We start from the raw sequence: 16623 nt of genomic DNA on the forward strand, positions 1-16623 counted from the left end.
ACACCCTGTATATGTAATTGCTAGAGAGACGCTGGGTCACATGCTACAAGACTGTAACAAGCTGAAAAGAGAAAATTCAACGATCAGAGGGATACTAAGGGGAGAAGAAGAAGGAGCGGAGTGGGTGCGTATGGTTCTAGGAAAAAAGGAGAAGAAAAGAAGAACAAGATGAAGGAAGAAATGAAAACGAAACCACAGTCTTTAACTAAACGCATACTAACTTTAACTAAACCATACGCATCCACTCCGCTTCTCCTTTTCTTCTCCTTTTTTTCTTTAACTAAAGATTGTGCTTTCGTTTTGATTTCTTCCTTCATCTTGTTCTTCTTTTCTTCTCTTTTTTTTCCAGAACCATACGCATCCACTTCGCTCCTATTTCTTCTCCCTTTGGTATCCCTCTGATAGTTGAATTTCCTCTTTTCAGCTGCTTACAGTCTTGTAGCATGTGACCTAGCGTCTCTCTAGCCCAGGCCTGCCCTTTACGGTGCAAATACCTCCTGAAGTTCTGGGACCCAGGCAACAGCCAAGCGCGGGACTGTTACGTTGCTAACCACAGCATGGGCTGCGGGAGAACTGCATGAGTTTGCGTCCATGTAGGCTCGTACGACATAGACTCGTGGTACGAGCCTACATGGATGCAAACTCATGCAGTTCTCCCGCAGCCCATGCTGTGGTTAGCAACGTAACAGTCCCGCGCTCGGCTGTTGCCCGGGTCCCAGAACTTCAGGAGGTATTTGCACCGTAAAGGGCAGGCCTGAGCTAATCTATGCTACGCCATGCTACGTCATAAAAAAATTAACATTAATACATTCTTATGGAACCGTTTCCACGAAAAACTAAGCTAAAACATAGCATAGCGTAGCATAGCTTAGCTTAACTTCCCAGTGGATCCCCGGCTTAATACAGGTAACAATACCAAAACTGAATGGTAGTACAGGGTGACATTTCAGGCTGTGACGGCTGAAAGAACTTAATTTTTACGGGAATTAAAAAAAAACAAGTATTGCATGTATCACTTTGCACGTTTGTAGCTTCATTCTATCACCTTGTAAGACTATAAGAAAAAAATTTGGAAGTAAGAATATCCATTTATAGGGGAATAGGAGCATTGTGAGGAGAACAATATTCTTCCGGATGCCAGATTTGATTACCAAAAACCAGACGCCTTGATTCACTTCAAATATATCTCAAATATATATCAAATATATACTGAGTAGACGTTACTTTATCGTTCGAACTAGAATTTTCCAAATATTAGCAAAAGCGAATTACTAGGGTCAACAAAACCATATTTTTTTTGCTAAAATAGATAGAACTTTTTTTAAGACGGTGCCATTTCTTTGTTTCTCAATACTAATTTATTATGCTGGTTCAGAACACAGCCACACGTGCATAGATTACCAATCTTTTTGAATTTTGTGATTGAGATAACTACAATTTTATTGCTGATATCAGGTTTGGCATGTGGAATGTTGGACAATCCCTAAAACGGTCGCTTAAATGCTACTCTCGGAAATAGAGACACGGCTCTGGTTCGCTCCCGACTGTCGTCCTGGCCATCCGGGGTACCTCTCCTGACCCTGGACCCAATGTCTTCGATGATCCTCTACCAACGCAACAATTGCCAGATGGCCCTCTCATATCTCCAGCTCTTGCTATCTAAATCGCCGTACCGCTACAAACACAAGGCGCGGCCCGCCAGTATCCTACAGGAAGGATACTGTTCTCTTCATGATGCTCCTACTTCGCTGTAAACGGATATTGTGTAGGATTTTGGCGGGCCGCGCCTTGTGCGGCGGTTTACGTGGGGAAGGTCATAGAAGCTGGAGAGATATGTGGGGGCCATCTGGCAATTGTTGCGCTGACAGATCATCAAAGACACTAGGCCCAGGGTGAGGAGGGTACCCTTCATAGCTCAGGAGGACAGTCGAGAGACAACCGCAGCCGAGTCCGCATTCTCGAGATTAACATTTAAGCAATCGTTCTTGTAATTTTCCAACAATTCTTACTTACAATTTTTTTTATAGTCTTAAAAAGTGATAGAATATAGCTACCAACGTGCAATACTTGTTTCTTTTTTTAATTCCCGAAAAATTAATTATTTTTCAGCCGTCACACTAAGAAGCCCCCTTAACGCAGGCCACCTGTTAAAATTGCACAAGGTATTAGCGCCAAAGCAGATATAAAATATACAGATAGCGGCGTGTCTAAAGCTCATCCTTCGCGTGAGTTAACACTGTGTCACATCTGCCACTGCCGACGACATCCTCCTTTCCAACACGAGTGCACACCGATAAGCCTGCGTTTGATAAATCGCGCGATAAACGACCGTCAATGTCGGGTAGCAGTTAATTCCCTTTCCCACTTTCGCGCTTAACACGGAAATAGGATTATTTGGCACGCGTCTGATACGATCGATCGATGAATACGAGCATACATTAGCATCGTTAGGTCGTGTCAGGCGAGGAGTGCTGACGTTAACACTTCGCCGGTGATAACTGGGTCTTTTCTTACCCAAGCGTAACGCCGCTGAACGTAATAGCAGGGTGGGGTGGGTCTAAAAGTCCCGTTTTTCATATAAACATATCGCGGTCAGCGGGCAACGATGATCAGTATTGTTATTATAAAACGGCATGTCCGAAATGTGCAACTTCTTTTCTTTACGTTCCACGACATCATTCGCTATATTGTCGAACGCCCTCGCCTTAATCGTTGTTCAGTAACCAAGGAAAGCAAGCCTTTTTGTGTTTTAAATGTCGTTGATGTTGTATTTTGTGTGCACAACGTAAGAGATAAATACTAATTTTGAAGCTTTTCTTACATGTCAACTTTACGTAAATACAGATATACTATCAAGGCGAAGGATTAGTTTGAAATTTGATATAAATATATTTAATTTATTTATGTAATCTTCAATTTCATCCATGAAAACGTGCGCGGGCAATGATGGTCGCTTGACAATTAGCGCTTACAACGCGATTACCATTATTCCCCCGTGTAGAATAAACATATCTTTCTTGATTAGAAGAATTTTATTCTGTAGATGGCAAAAATACGCCGTAGAACAACTAGAAAAGCTGATTGGGCTTCCCAAACTCTTGAAAAAGCAGTGTACAAGTGTATTATTTGCTATCAGTTTGGCCATGATAATGAAATGTGGTTTCGATGCATCTCTTGTGGCCTCTGGGCCCGTTCTGAATGTTGTGGATGGGACCGGGCGGATGGATGCTGTCGTGAACCCGGGGAGGAACAAATTCAAACACTTGTTTATAACAAAAACACGTCTTTATTAAACAGCCTATTAGAGGCGACTTGACTGTACAAAGTACCAGAGCTTTCTGACTCTCGTTCGCGAGATTCGAAAAGAACGTCGACAAACTGAAGAATGCTATTGGTGGATACTATTGCGAGGGTGAGGAAATAAGGACTGGGATTGGTTATTGGCGAGGGTGGAAGTGGCGTTACTGGAGAAAGTTACTTTCTACGTTTGACGCGATTTCGATTGGAAGAAGGGCCTTGAGGCCCACGGTCTAATCCACTTGTTTACAGCTAAGGCACGTACGCCTGAAGAGGTCTAGGGGTTCAAGTGGGTGACGATGACCAGACACTGTGTAAGAGAAAGTCGCGCAGAAAGTGGTTAACGATCGAAATGGATGACAATAACCAGATTTAGACGTTGCGAAGGCTCGGGGTATCTGACAATATCTTTCTTCATTAGAAGGATTTTATTCTGTAGATGGCAAAAATACGCCGTAGAACAACTAGAATAGCTAATTGGGCTTCCCAAACGCTAGAAAAAGCAGTGTACAAGTGTATTATTTGCTATCAGTTTCGCCATGATAATGAAATGTGGTTTCGATGCATCTGTTGTGGCCTCTGGGTCCATTCTGAATGTTGTGGATGGTTGGACAATGGCGGTCCAACATATCGTTTCTGTATTTTGTAATTTTGTTGAATAAATCAATATAAAATTAATTATTTTCGTATCCTACGAATAGGTTGATAGTTTGTTTATAAAAAAATCGTTGTCAAGAAATATTGCACCTTATATCTTGGTTTTATTACACTTATTGCTTAAGTCAGGCCTTCCCAAGTAGGGGAAAACCATTCCCGCCTTTAGCTATTGCTAACGTATTCGATGTCGGGCCGCTTGCCATTCCCATATTCTCCATATCACGTTCAATAATCAATCCTTTGACACCCGATAGCTGGGAGACCTACTATGGTCGTCAGCTATCGCCGTACCCAGGACTGTTTAGTCTCATGCACTCTCTATCAGGACCCCACACAGGCTAAGTTCCTGCCATGAAATCGTCGAAGGCATGACAGCGTGGGGCCATTCACCCTCGACCTCACCTTCAAATTCGGTGACGCTAACACATAAATACTAAAATTGCTCCTAAAGCCGTTTTCCCTATGCTTACCCAGCTAGACCCTTTGAACTCAGGTGGGTTAGGTACTGTTTGGTTAAAATCATCGAACTTCAAAAACGACTGAGATACAATTCCTGTATGGCTACATATGTATAATCACATTTTATGCATCCTGTACCAGGCTTGCAGAACTGGCCGAATTGGGAGCAGGAAGCTCTCGATTGCTTTGGGAGCAGTGCCACAGTAGTGCTCGCAGCAGCTTAGGTTATTAGCCGTAAAATAAGTGAAGGGACTGCAGTAGTTCAGCAGACTCTTTCGCACAGCGTTCGCACGTTTGAGGGGAAAAGGGGAAAGTAGTATACTTACAAGGAGAGATTTCCAGGTGTCCACCTCCGATTGCTTTGAATTTTTTATATATTTTAGAGGACCGAAAACTAAGATATACGGATTTTTTATGGGGGCCTGTTATCATATTTAGGGGAGGAAACCACCCCCCAAACTACAGAAGAATAGTTGGTGCCCGCCTCCGATTGCTTTGAATTCTGAAAATGTTTTAGAGGACCGAAAAATTATAAATACCTGTCTTTTTATTTTGGCCTGCTTGAATGTTTAGGGGGTGAAACCAACCCCCAAAGTTCATAAGAATAGTTGATGCCCACCTCCGATTGCTTTGAATTCTGAAAATGTTTTAGAGGACCGAAAAATTATAAATACCTGTCTTTTTATTTTGGCCCGTTTGCATGTTTAGGGGGTGAAACCACCCCCCAAAGTTCATAAGAATAGTTGATGCCCACCTCCGATTGCTTTGAATTTTGGATATGTTTTAGAGGACTGAAAAATAAGAAATGCGTGCCTTTTTATTTTGGCCTGTTTGCATGTTTAGGGGTGAAACCACCCCTCAAAGTTATATGAGTCCTCTAAAACATATCCAAAAACCAAAGCAATCGGAGATGAACACCTGAAAATCTTATAACTTTGGGGGTTGGTTTCACCCCCTAAATAATAAAACGGGCCGCTTTAAAAAAACACGTATATCTCATTTTTCGGTCTTCTAAAACATATGCAAAATGGAAAGCAATCGGAGGCGGACACCTGGAAACGTCTCCTTGTTACTGAACTAGTGACGTCATGACACATACTGTATACAAATGGAGGTGCAGAGAGTGAGACAGTAGACGTCATCAAGTCACGTGATGCAAGTGATATGTGACGTCATTTGGCTCGGATTGGCTTAGCGTTGGTATGACGTCACGGCGTCACGAACCAAATATAAATGGTCCCAATCTCCTACACCGTACGACGTCATATGGGCCAGCACGCCGCCATTTATCCAGTACGTTTGGCAACCCTGCCGGCACATTGCGGGACCTGTGCGCGGGACCTCTGCACAGTGCACCCACGAAATGCCCCGCCTCAGCACCGTTGCTCCCGAGGCGTTAATTTCTGGCTCCCAACGTGTGTATCAGTTTGAGCCTTCAGAAATCTGCTCTCAAAGCAACAAGTTGCGCAGGCCTGATATATCTGTGTAATACAGTACGTATATTAAGGGTTTGAGAAATTTTGCGTTTCGATTTTTAATAAAATTTATATATTTGGCATACAGAATTGGTAGACTATTTTTCACTGGAAATATCTTCCCTCGCTTTCTACAACATTCTCCCATCTTTCGGGCAAGAGATGGATTCCTCGTCGAAAGAATTCCTCACTTTTGGAGGCGACGGAAACTTTTGCAAACCCCTAATAGTTATACAGAAATTGTGTCTCAGTCGCTTCTTTTTTAAAAGGACTGAAGAAAATCGTAAAGCAGTAACAACTACCGCCGTTCTTCATTGTAAATCGGCCGTGGTCGGACTCTAATCGATAGGATAGACAGTAACATAACTGTCTTCGTCTGAATGGAACCGTCGCACATCCACTTCTTCGTGTCTGAATGAATAGTGTTACGAGTTAAGGGGGGAGCCTGGTGTAACTAAATGAAAATCGAGGCATTTTTCGGGAATTTTTTTTAAAGAAAGTATTCGATAGATCTTTCTGAAACTTTCAGGATATTGTATTAACAGGTTAAGGTATATAACAAAAAAAAATTATTAAAAAAGAGCGGCAAATAACAAAGTTATGCCCAGTCCGTTGGCGACGCAATTATTGCACCGCGGGCAACGTAGCGTCTTTTGGTTTCATCTGAAACCAAAAATCGAACAATTTTCTTTTAGTTTATGAGTGTACGCACAGAATGAAGAAATTTGAAACTTAAAAGATGCAAAATGAACAAATGGCGGCCTCTTGAATAAAAAGTTCACTGTTTCCAACGAAATTTTGCCTTAAATGTCTAAAAAAAAGTTATTTATTTAAACAATATCATTATACTAATAACTTAGTACTATGAAGAAAATGTTCACAAATATCCGTGCACACGGCCAAGTCGATTGGTTGAATATTTTTTGAGTTACATTGCCCGCAAAGTATAAAACTGTCGTTTCGAGAAAAACACATTTCAAGTTTTGTGGTAGCCTGGCGCTCCGTAGCAAAACCGGCTATATCCGCTTTAATTTTTCGAATTTCGTTTTGCGGCTTTGGGAACATATTGTCGTGATGTTCAACTATTGATTTATGCAAAAAAAATCGATTTCTTCGATCCGCTACACCAGGCTCCCCCCTTAAAAGGGGTTTTTCTTTCAGAAACCCGAGACGCGTGGGTATTTTTTAGAAACAGAGAATAAACTACTTGCTGGATTGTTCTCAAATTGTATATACATCATACATGTTCATTGGCTACAATTTAAATAAAATTTGAATTAGAATGACAGCAATGAAATATCTGATATACGATTTTAGATGGATGAGATTGGAATAATATCATGAGACTAAAACTTAATACATAAAATATATATTTCTGTTTCGATGATCAGAAAGCATTCTAAATGTCTGAAATGTCATGCAAACATGAAAATGTTGTAAAATATTACATAATATTTTGCATAATAATAAGCACAACATAGTGGCACAATTATTAATGCAAATATAAGTGATAATAAATTTATATACATTGTGGAATCTACATCCTAGTATTGTAACTTGGTAATCTCTTCTTTAAAAAAAGAATCTGTACCGAAACACATGCGTAACACCAAAACAAATCGAGATTACAGCCAGGAATATCTGTCTGCAGATAATTTGTAAATCTACTATCCTAACCTTTCGAAGACCATCGTGATTCGCCCCCACATTGACGAAAAACCATAAATATTAAGATACCATTGACATATCGTAGATCACGAGTGACCCACGATATCTATCGTAAGTAAATGGTTTCATTAAAGGAATACACACGTCCTTGGATTCGACGTTGAAATAAAACAGAGGGAAAAAGAAGCTGTAACTACGAAAAATTTAGCACATCTTCATCGTTCCCATAATCGAATATTGCAATAGAAACTTTCGATCAGTTTCTAAAGTTCTACCAAAAACCTTAAATTCCACTATGGTGCTCAATGTCGTAAAATTGTCCAGTAGTCAATTATAATTACTCTTTAAAAAATAACTTGGCAATTTTTCTTTCTTCAATTCGTTAGTCGGAATTTTTCTAAATAAAAAATTTATATTTCCATGCTTTATCTGGCTAAAAACTTCACTCCACTCCAATTAATTGACTTCATTGGTTTTGAAAATCTACAGTAAACAATTAATTAACTACTTTCAATAAGTTTATGCTTATTATGTTATTCCTTAGAGTTTTTTATTTTAATTATTTACTTCATTACTTTTATAGGTAGGTATACATATATTTTCACTTTGTTTGGCTCAGGTATTGGGGATAAATATATACAAATATATATATATTACCTGCATTTACACTAAAATTAATAGAAAAATTAAGCGACCCATTTATCTCCATTCCCTGTGGGATTCCCACATAAGGGAGTTATGGGTCAAATAATTACTTTTATAATTTTAAAGATTTCTTTGAAATAATGAAATGAAATAATGATTGAACATTGATGGTAAAACCTAACTAATTCCTAATTGAAAACCTACCCGTTCACGCGTAAAGCGCGTTTCTCTCTCATTTTGGTCAATTTTAGAGTAATTGAAATCTGACCCAAACCTAACCACTCCCCCTATACCCTTTTTAAATCTCATCCAATATATCTTAAGACAATTTACAATTTCTTCGCCAGTCTCTTTTAACATTTATGTTGAAATAAAATGTTCATGTTTCACATGCAAACAGTTTGCTCGAATTATTAAGGTACGTGTCCACTTGACAGTAAAATTCGAGCGAGAGGCTCCCGAGGGTACTTCTCGCAAGTGGACACTGCGTCCGAGAGCGACGTTCAACTTTCAGACAGCGGACGCGTTGCAACTTGCTCTCGAGTCGATACATAATAATATTACTATGCGACAGTTGCTTCCGAAATACAAACCAGGTTCGTATTCTGCGAGTGCTGTCGCGAGAGTAGGTCTTCTGAGTTATATAGTAGGCTCGCGTAGCGAGTAGGGAATTCAATCTCGGGATCCCGGCTGTGTTTTAGATTCTAAAACTCCCGGGATTTGATATATCAAGTTACAAATTGTCCCGAGAATTTCGAGAATTTTTAAAAACGTAAATTACTTTATGAACAACTGAAAAATATAAAAATGGAACATAAAAAACAGCCGGGATCCCCGGGATTGAATTCCCTAGTTGCGAGGCAGGGCGTTGCCAGAGAAGTGTTGCTCGGCGGTTAGCCGGGAGAACTGCGCGGCCGAGGCAGTCTGCGTCGAGCCGAGCGGCGAGACACATTTTATGTACGCCATTTATTATGTACGCCCCAGCAATTTCTCTTTCTACGTTGCTTCTTTCTCTTTTTTAAAATATTACAAGCAATAATCAAAGCACGAGTTTTTGCACATCCATAGTCACGGCCTCACTTCGTTCGTAGCTTAAAAGAAACTGAGAGAAACTGCAGAGAGTAGGCGCAGACCAATTTCTAGTGGACACGGTTCTGACAGTTCTATCGGATAGTAAGCTCTCGGCGAGTTTTCTATCGCCTACCTGAGAGTAAAAATTTTCGAAATTGCTCTCAAGTGGACACACAATTTGAGAGTAACTACCGAGAGTAACTTGCGCGAGTTCTCTCAAGTGGACACGTACCTTTACTCATGTATGTACACGGTTTAAAGCAGGGTCGACTGGTGGCTCGCGAGCCACCGGGGGCACCTCCGCCTTGCTACCACGCTGAACGGCCCCCTCCATACCTCCCAGACTCTGACGATCGCAGACAAAAAGAGAAGGAAAGAAGGAGGAATCGACTGCGATCATCAGAGTCTGGTCGGTATGGAGGGGGGCCATTCAGCGTGGCAACAAGGCGGAGGTGCCCCCGGTGACTCGCGAGCCACCAGTTAGTCAACCTTAAAGTAATTATTGAAAATGGACTTATACTATTTTTAAAAAAAAATATTTATGTAATCCCCTTTAAAAACCAAACGTTTATTGATTACTTGCTAACGATATTCTCATGTTCTCATGTTTTTAACATTATAAACAATAAAAAGAAGACATCAATGTGTGCCTGAAACCGGCTTTAATTCAAGTTTTTACAAAAGTGGACTGACACCACTTTCCAAAAGACGGTTCGAGTAGTTAGTCGTTTTTCACGAAGAAAAACAAAAATCGAACTAACGGGGGAACATCCCGAACCCAGAAATTCAAAAAATTCTGAAACTTTGTGAATACGTAAGGAATTTCCTCCTGATTATAACGCAATTTTTGTTTACTGCCCAAATTCACTCTAAGGGGGTGTAGTTGACCCCTGGAAATCCGGTAATTTTCCGATTTTGTGTTATAACTCTGGAACTGTAAAATAATTTTTATACCAAATGATAGATCTAATTAAAAGAAGTAACTTTTGTTTTGAAACTTTCTTTCAACCTTTTACAGTTCGCGAGTTATAACACAAAATCGGAAAATTTACGAATTTTCAGGGGTTAATTTCACCCCCTTCGAGTGAATTTGGGCAGCAAACAGAAATTGCGTTGTAATCAGGAGGAAATCCCCTACGTATTCACAAAGTTTCAGAATTTCTTTAACTCTCGAATGTATCTCTCGGTGTTATTCGCTACTGTGACGATTACTTGCCTGGCGAATGGATGTCTCGGGTGTGCGATATTAAAGTTGCGTCAGAAAAGAATCACATGCTCAATACATATTCAATGAACCGTACAATCTACCGCGTAACGTAAATGACAGATACCAGGATATTAAAAACGAAGCTGCGGAGGTCGATAACGCCCCGCAGAATTATTCGCGAATTGGTAGGTTCATTTTCCACGGGGACTTATCTGGTGAAAATTGAATGGGAAACGAACGTCTGATCGCTGCTAAGAAGCAGATAACCTTGGAAATTCTTTTCGCCACGTGTTGCTACACTACTAAGTAAGTTAACATAGATAAAGCAATAATCGTGTATGTTAACGCAGATAGACCAGTATTTTGTAACTCCTGGCTCCTTATCTTTGCTAACTCATCCCCTGTCGATAGCCAAACAGGACAACTTGCTTAACGCTTTCTATTTTTATTCGTCGCTTGAAAATGGAAAAGAAAGAGACACGAAACAAAATGGAGCAGATAACAGGGCCTATCCATGCGTTACGTTCATTCTGCGATGATAATTTTACATTCGTTTGCTCGAGTGTAGGAATAATATTTTAAGGTTGATAAAAATACGGAGCACGATACGGGAGGATTAGGTATCATGAATTAATTATTGGCGTGTCGAAGTGTAATTGGCAAATAAAACAACCGTTTAATAAATTTATTGGCAAACAATTAACGGGATCGATTAAAAACGTTCTTTTACCGTTGCTCACAAATTGTCTCCCGACTGTTCGATCAAAGATAGAAATTAGCACATGCACGACGATTGCTTTATCTTGGAACGTTCCGGGGTTCGATCTTGCTGATTCATAGTTTCAGGAAATTACTTAAGGATTTCCCTTATTCAACGTAATAAAGGGATGTTTCGATACAGTGATGGATTATTCATCGGAATTTGCGAGAGATATAGAAGATTTGAAAATTTAACTTGGGTAGAAAAAGATGAAATGGTAAATGTTGAGGTAGCTGACATTATTAGCCTCGTTGGCACCTCTATCGAGGCTTTCAAACGTTCAGTTGTATCCATTTTTGTACGCCGAAATGAATCGCTTGGGGGTATCGCCTCCAGGCATTCCTGGTTACGTTTTTGTTTTGTTTTGATATTTTTTTTCTCTAGTCTGTACATTATCTAGAGACGCGGTAGCGTCTGGACGCCACGTACAGGGTCAACGTTTTATCCTGCAACCCGCGCTCGCGCGAACAGGTAAAATGGCAACAGCGCCTCACGGACGCATTCTACTACAACCATGCACCGTCCCGGCGTTCGTAGCTGTGATGCCAGATCGGGGACGGGTTCCCTCGAGAATTTCCCCCACCTCGCACACACTACGCCGGAGCTGCGTGTCCGTGAGTTGGACCGCGAAGCGCCGAGCTCACGGACACGCTGCTCAGGCGTAGTATGCGCGAGGTGGGGGAAATTCTCGAGGGAACCCGTCCCCGATCTGGCATCACAGGTTGGTAGAGCTGCCAGCGACCGCTGGACAGCAGTGATGCCCGAGCTTCGAGAATTTTGGGACGGTCTCTTTCAAATTAACGTCGCAAAGGGCTATTCGGAATTTCCCGGCCCGGGTTGAAAAATTTGGGTCCTTTTTCGTATAACTTTCGAACTATAAATAATTTAAAATATTTTACAGTTACTTAATTTTTTTTCTATCAATTTTTTAACCATAAGTGTTGTAAAAAGCTTTTGCAGATTGTTTATTTGATACTGTATTTAATGCTGTTTTTAAAATTCGTGGTGTTGGTAAACAATAGGCTAGTTGTTTCTGTATCATTACTTTCAGAAATTGAGAAATTAAATTTTTATTCAATTATGTATTAATTTTTATCCTTAATGACGTGTCTTTGATTGTAGCGGTGTTAGAATTTTTTTTCTAGAATTTTTGTGTCTGAATATTTTAGTTACTCAACGCCACGCCTATACGGGCTTCCGTTAGTTTCATTTTTTGGAACTGGTGATTCCCCGTGGTTGAGTTGGACTCGTTCAGGGTTTGTTAAGATTGCAAACTATTTGCCGACTATGAAGGACCACCCTCGTAGAAGGACAATGTTCAATTGATTTCAAAACCATTTATTGTAACAACAAACTTAACTACATTCACTATCTAAGTGTACTTGTTCGTACGCAAGGTCTATGACTGTACTAATGAGATCTGTCGAGTTCGATAGGTTCGATGAGTTCTGTTTGAATCTCTAATGCGATCTGGCCACGGCTTGTCGCTGAGCTTTCCTCCAAGTCCCTCATCCCTCCTCCCTGGTCTGGAAAAATGGGCCTTGCCCAATCAGCGTCTCACGACATCGCGACACCCTTCCATTGCGCCCTTTGCGTGTCTTCCGGAGTGGGATGCGTTGGCGCTAGACTCCTCCGCTTGGTGGTAACAGCTTAGCAACGCGTGGGAAAAACCCCGGGCCTTGATTTCACCGACGGCCTGCTAGCTGGCGAAAACCGTTGAAACGGTCGGACCCATGGTGTGCTCTCAAGAACCTGATGCGTAAAAAAGCTCGGCGATCCGAGGATAAACAGTGCGAGTCAGGGACTCCTTAGGTTTATGAAGATTTGTGTTTCCGCATCTCAAATGGATTTGGAGATGGGACAAACTTTCTCTGAACAAAATGACTCGACCAAGGTGGTCTGACTAATGTATAACTAAACAGGAACAATGCGCCATTATTGTGGCTTTTACAGCGCCGCGGTCAACCCTGTAGTATCTAAAATTTTTTAAATTGAGACGGGTTCGATATCAGTCGACATTATTTTCAAACCTCATTACAGTAATCTGGGGTGCGAGTGGTAAACCGATCATAAAAGCGCAGCGTGGCTCAATTACCTGGGCCGGGATATTCCCAATAGCTCTTTGCGACGTTAATTTGAAAGAGACCATCCTAAAATTTGCGGAGCTCGGGCATCACTGCTGTCCAAGTAGCTGGCAGCTCTCCGCTGGGCCGGTGCATGGTTGTAGCGGAATGCGTTCGCGAGGCGCTGTTGCCATTTTACAAGTTCGCGCGAGCGCGGGTTGCAGGGTAAAACGCTGACCCTGTACATGTTTCGACACCCTGTATATGTCGACTGCTGCTACCGCTATCATTTACTCGTCGCCCGGCTAATCTAACCTAACCTGAAACTTATTTCATTAATAGGGGAGACCGGGGCAAAGTGAACCCCGGGGTAAAATGAGCTTCCTTAATTTATTCTTTAACAATAGAATATATTTACAAATTTTGGTGACGTAATAAATGGATGTAATAGGACAATGATAATTATGCACATTCAGGTATCGAAAAATGGAAATTCATTTAAAAAATTAAAAATGAAGTTTTAGAGACTTCCAATTGTTTTTTTTTTCAATTTAGCTTTTTGGATAAATGAGACTTAAATGTGTTATTTTAACTCCATTTTTTTTCTGCGTGTTTATAACAAGCTTATAAACATATATGTATAGGCGTTTGAGAAAATATTAATCCTAAGATTATTAAATAATTAATTTTCCACTGAGTACACATTCGGGGCAAAGTGACCGGGGTAAACTGAGCTGCAAAGAAAAGATGCGCGAGTGATATCTAAATTTATTTGGATATTATAAGTACGTAGTTTATTAAAAATTATGTATGTATTTGTTTTATTTATAATATGTCAGACTGTTCATGTAAACAAAGTTCCTTTAAAAACACATTTTCAGAAGAAAATGAGTTTAGGTTAGTAACACAAAGTACAAAGTTACAAAGTACAAATTATTAACATTAAGCTTGTATTCATGAAATATATTTAAAAAAATAGTTTAAATAATTTAAAAGTTCTAATAAAGTTGATTTTATAATTATATCCTTCATTAAAACACGTATTTTATTTCTGCTCACTTTGGTCGACTTTGCATTTTCTTTTCGGGTTGAATTTTAATATACTTTAAGTTTATTTTAAGTATTGATATTCGCCATTTATCAATAGTAATGTTCAAATTATGTTATAAATCTATTTTCACACATTTTTATTGAAAGGGAACAATTTTATTCGACTTCAAACATTTTTCGTCCCACTTTGCCCCGGTCTCCCCTATCTCATCACGCCTGCAATATTTTCTAAATTTAAAGGCTTTTTTCTCATGTAAACCGCATATAAGCTTTCGATCAAGACCAAATTCAATAAAATCGGTCCACGCATCACAGAGATATCGTAATATCGTCTCATGGATGTGTCTGAAACGGTACGGTTTTTCTTCTGATTCTACTTGTTCAAGAAATTTTTCGTTTGTATAATACGTATACGCGTTACACGCACACCTTCAGCTAAAAAGAAACTGACACATCGTCGATGATAGAGCAAAACCGCGTATGAGTATTTTGTAAATACCGCGTATTTGCAAAAGTAGCAAAATTGAGATTAGTGCCCACGATTGCCAAACGTTGTTTCGCTTTTTTTAAAAGTCACGCCATGTGAAATAGCCAGGAGGAAGCTGCCTTTTAACCAACGGAATCAGCAGGTTCAAGGATACCGTGAATCTGTCTCTCTTAGCAAGTTGGCGACAAAACCGCGCATTTACAGCGAAATCAGGTGAAGTGACGGCACGTTTGGTGCGTGAAAGTGACTTTACACAGAAATTAAGCACTTATATGACGTATTGATGTTAGTATTTATTGCAAGGAGTGCTAAAACTGTCCCAAAAAAGTTTAGTCAAAGAAAACCCCCTTAAAATGGCTGAAATACTAAGTTTTTTCTTCCTCCTGTAAAATCGGTAAAATGCAGAACCGCGGTATTTACAAACTGCTCATACGCGGTTTTGCACTGTCATCGACGACATGTTTCGTTCGTCAATCGCTATCTTCACTATGCAATCTACTCCAAATTTTTACAGCTTACCGTCAAGTTATAACCAAGTTATAAACGTATTTTTACAAATATGTATCGTTGTACCATTGATTTGCAACCAAAATGCAGTCTCAAACACAAGGTAAGTTGCCGAAATTTGAATTGCGACATATTTGAATATCATCAAACTGTTTTTTATTTGTAACTAAACTTCAGGATTTTATGTATATATAGATAATCGAAGCGTAAAATGATGCTGTGACTGGATTTATCCTTAATTCTGTCCCGTGATAATTTGTAAGTTATAATATTAATAATTATCTGAAGTCATTCCCTATGCAAATTATCTTTGTAAAAAGAAGTGAGATCCCCATAAAAAAACTTTAAAAAAGTAAAAAAATTACGCCAAGTACATGAAATCAAATAAATAACAAAAAATACAAGATAATAATAAATATAATATTAAAAATTATCTCAAGTCATTCCCTATACAAATTATCTTTGTAGAGAAAAGTGAGATCCCCATAAAAAAACTTGAAAAAAGTAAAAAAAAATACGCCAAGTACATACATAAAAAAGTCGAGGACGAAAAAGAGTATTATCAAATAAATCACAAAAAATAGAAGATAATAATAAATATAATATTAAAAATTATCTGAAGTCATTCCCTATGTAAATTATCTTTGTAAAAGAAAGTGAGATCCCCATAAAAAAAAACTTGAAAAAAGTAAAAAAATTATGCCAAGTACATGAAATCAAATAAATCACAACAGAATAGAAGATAATAATAATTAGAATATAAAAAAAAATGTGAAATTAAAATCAGCTGCAAGTACATAAAGGTGCTTTCCAACTGCGCTTAAGATGACACAACTACATATATACAACTAAAATAATAATAATAATAATAATAATAATAATAATATTTATTTATTTACGGGTTCTACCCTGTAGTACAAACATGAGTAATATAATTTGGAATTAATTATTGATAACTTATACACTAAGTAGGTAAAAGGTCCTCTACTATGTTAGACATTGCGCTCTTGAACGTATGTAGGGATCCGGAAAGAAGTCAACCATAGGTTCAACATTGTTAGCAGACTTGCATAGTCTATTGATAATGATATCATTACTGAAGTTAGTTGTGTAAGAATTTAGAAAAAATGCTGTGTTCATACGTTCAATTACCGATATCGCGGACATTTTAATAATGTAAAGCTACTACTAAAAAACAACTTCTCTGAAAACACCTCTGTCCGTAACCTTACAAGACCATACCATGTAGCAGTATCACGCATCAGAATTGGTCACAC

General features: G+C 39.3%; 1 long non-coding RNA gene across 1 annotated transcript in view; it reads right to left on the reverse strand.

The window, feature by feature from the left end:
* Positions 1-16026, reverse strand: part of LOC143375087 (uncharacterized) — a 257399-nt gene extending 241373 nt beyond the window's left edge. Inside the window, exon 1 of the long non-coding RNA XR_013086807.1 lies at positions 15690-16026. This is a non-coding gene — a long non-coding RNA (uncharacterized LOC143375087). The remainder of the gene's footprint in view (positions 1-15689) is intronic.
* Between the last annotated feature and the right edge of the window lie 597 nt (positions 16027-16623).

The sequence above is a fragment of the Andrena cerasifolii genome, chromosome 1 (genome assembly GCF_050908995.1).
Source record: "Andrena cerasifolii isolate SP2316 chromosome 1, iyAndCera1_principal, whole genome shotgun sequence".
NCBI lineage: Eukaryota > Metazoa > Arthropoda > Insecta > Hymenoptera > Andrenidae > Andrena > Andrena cerasifolii.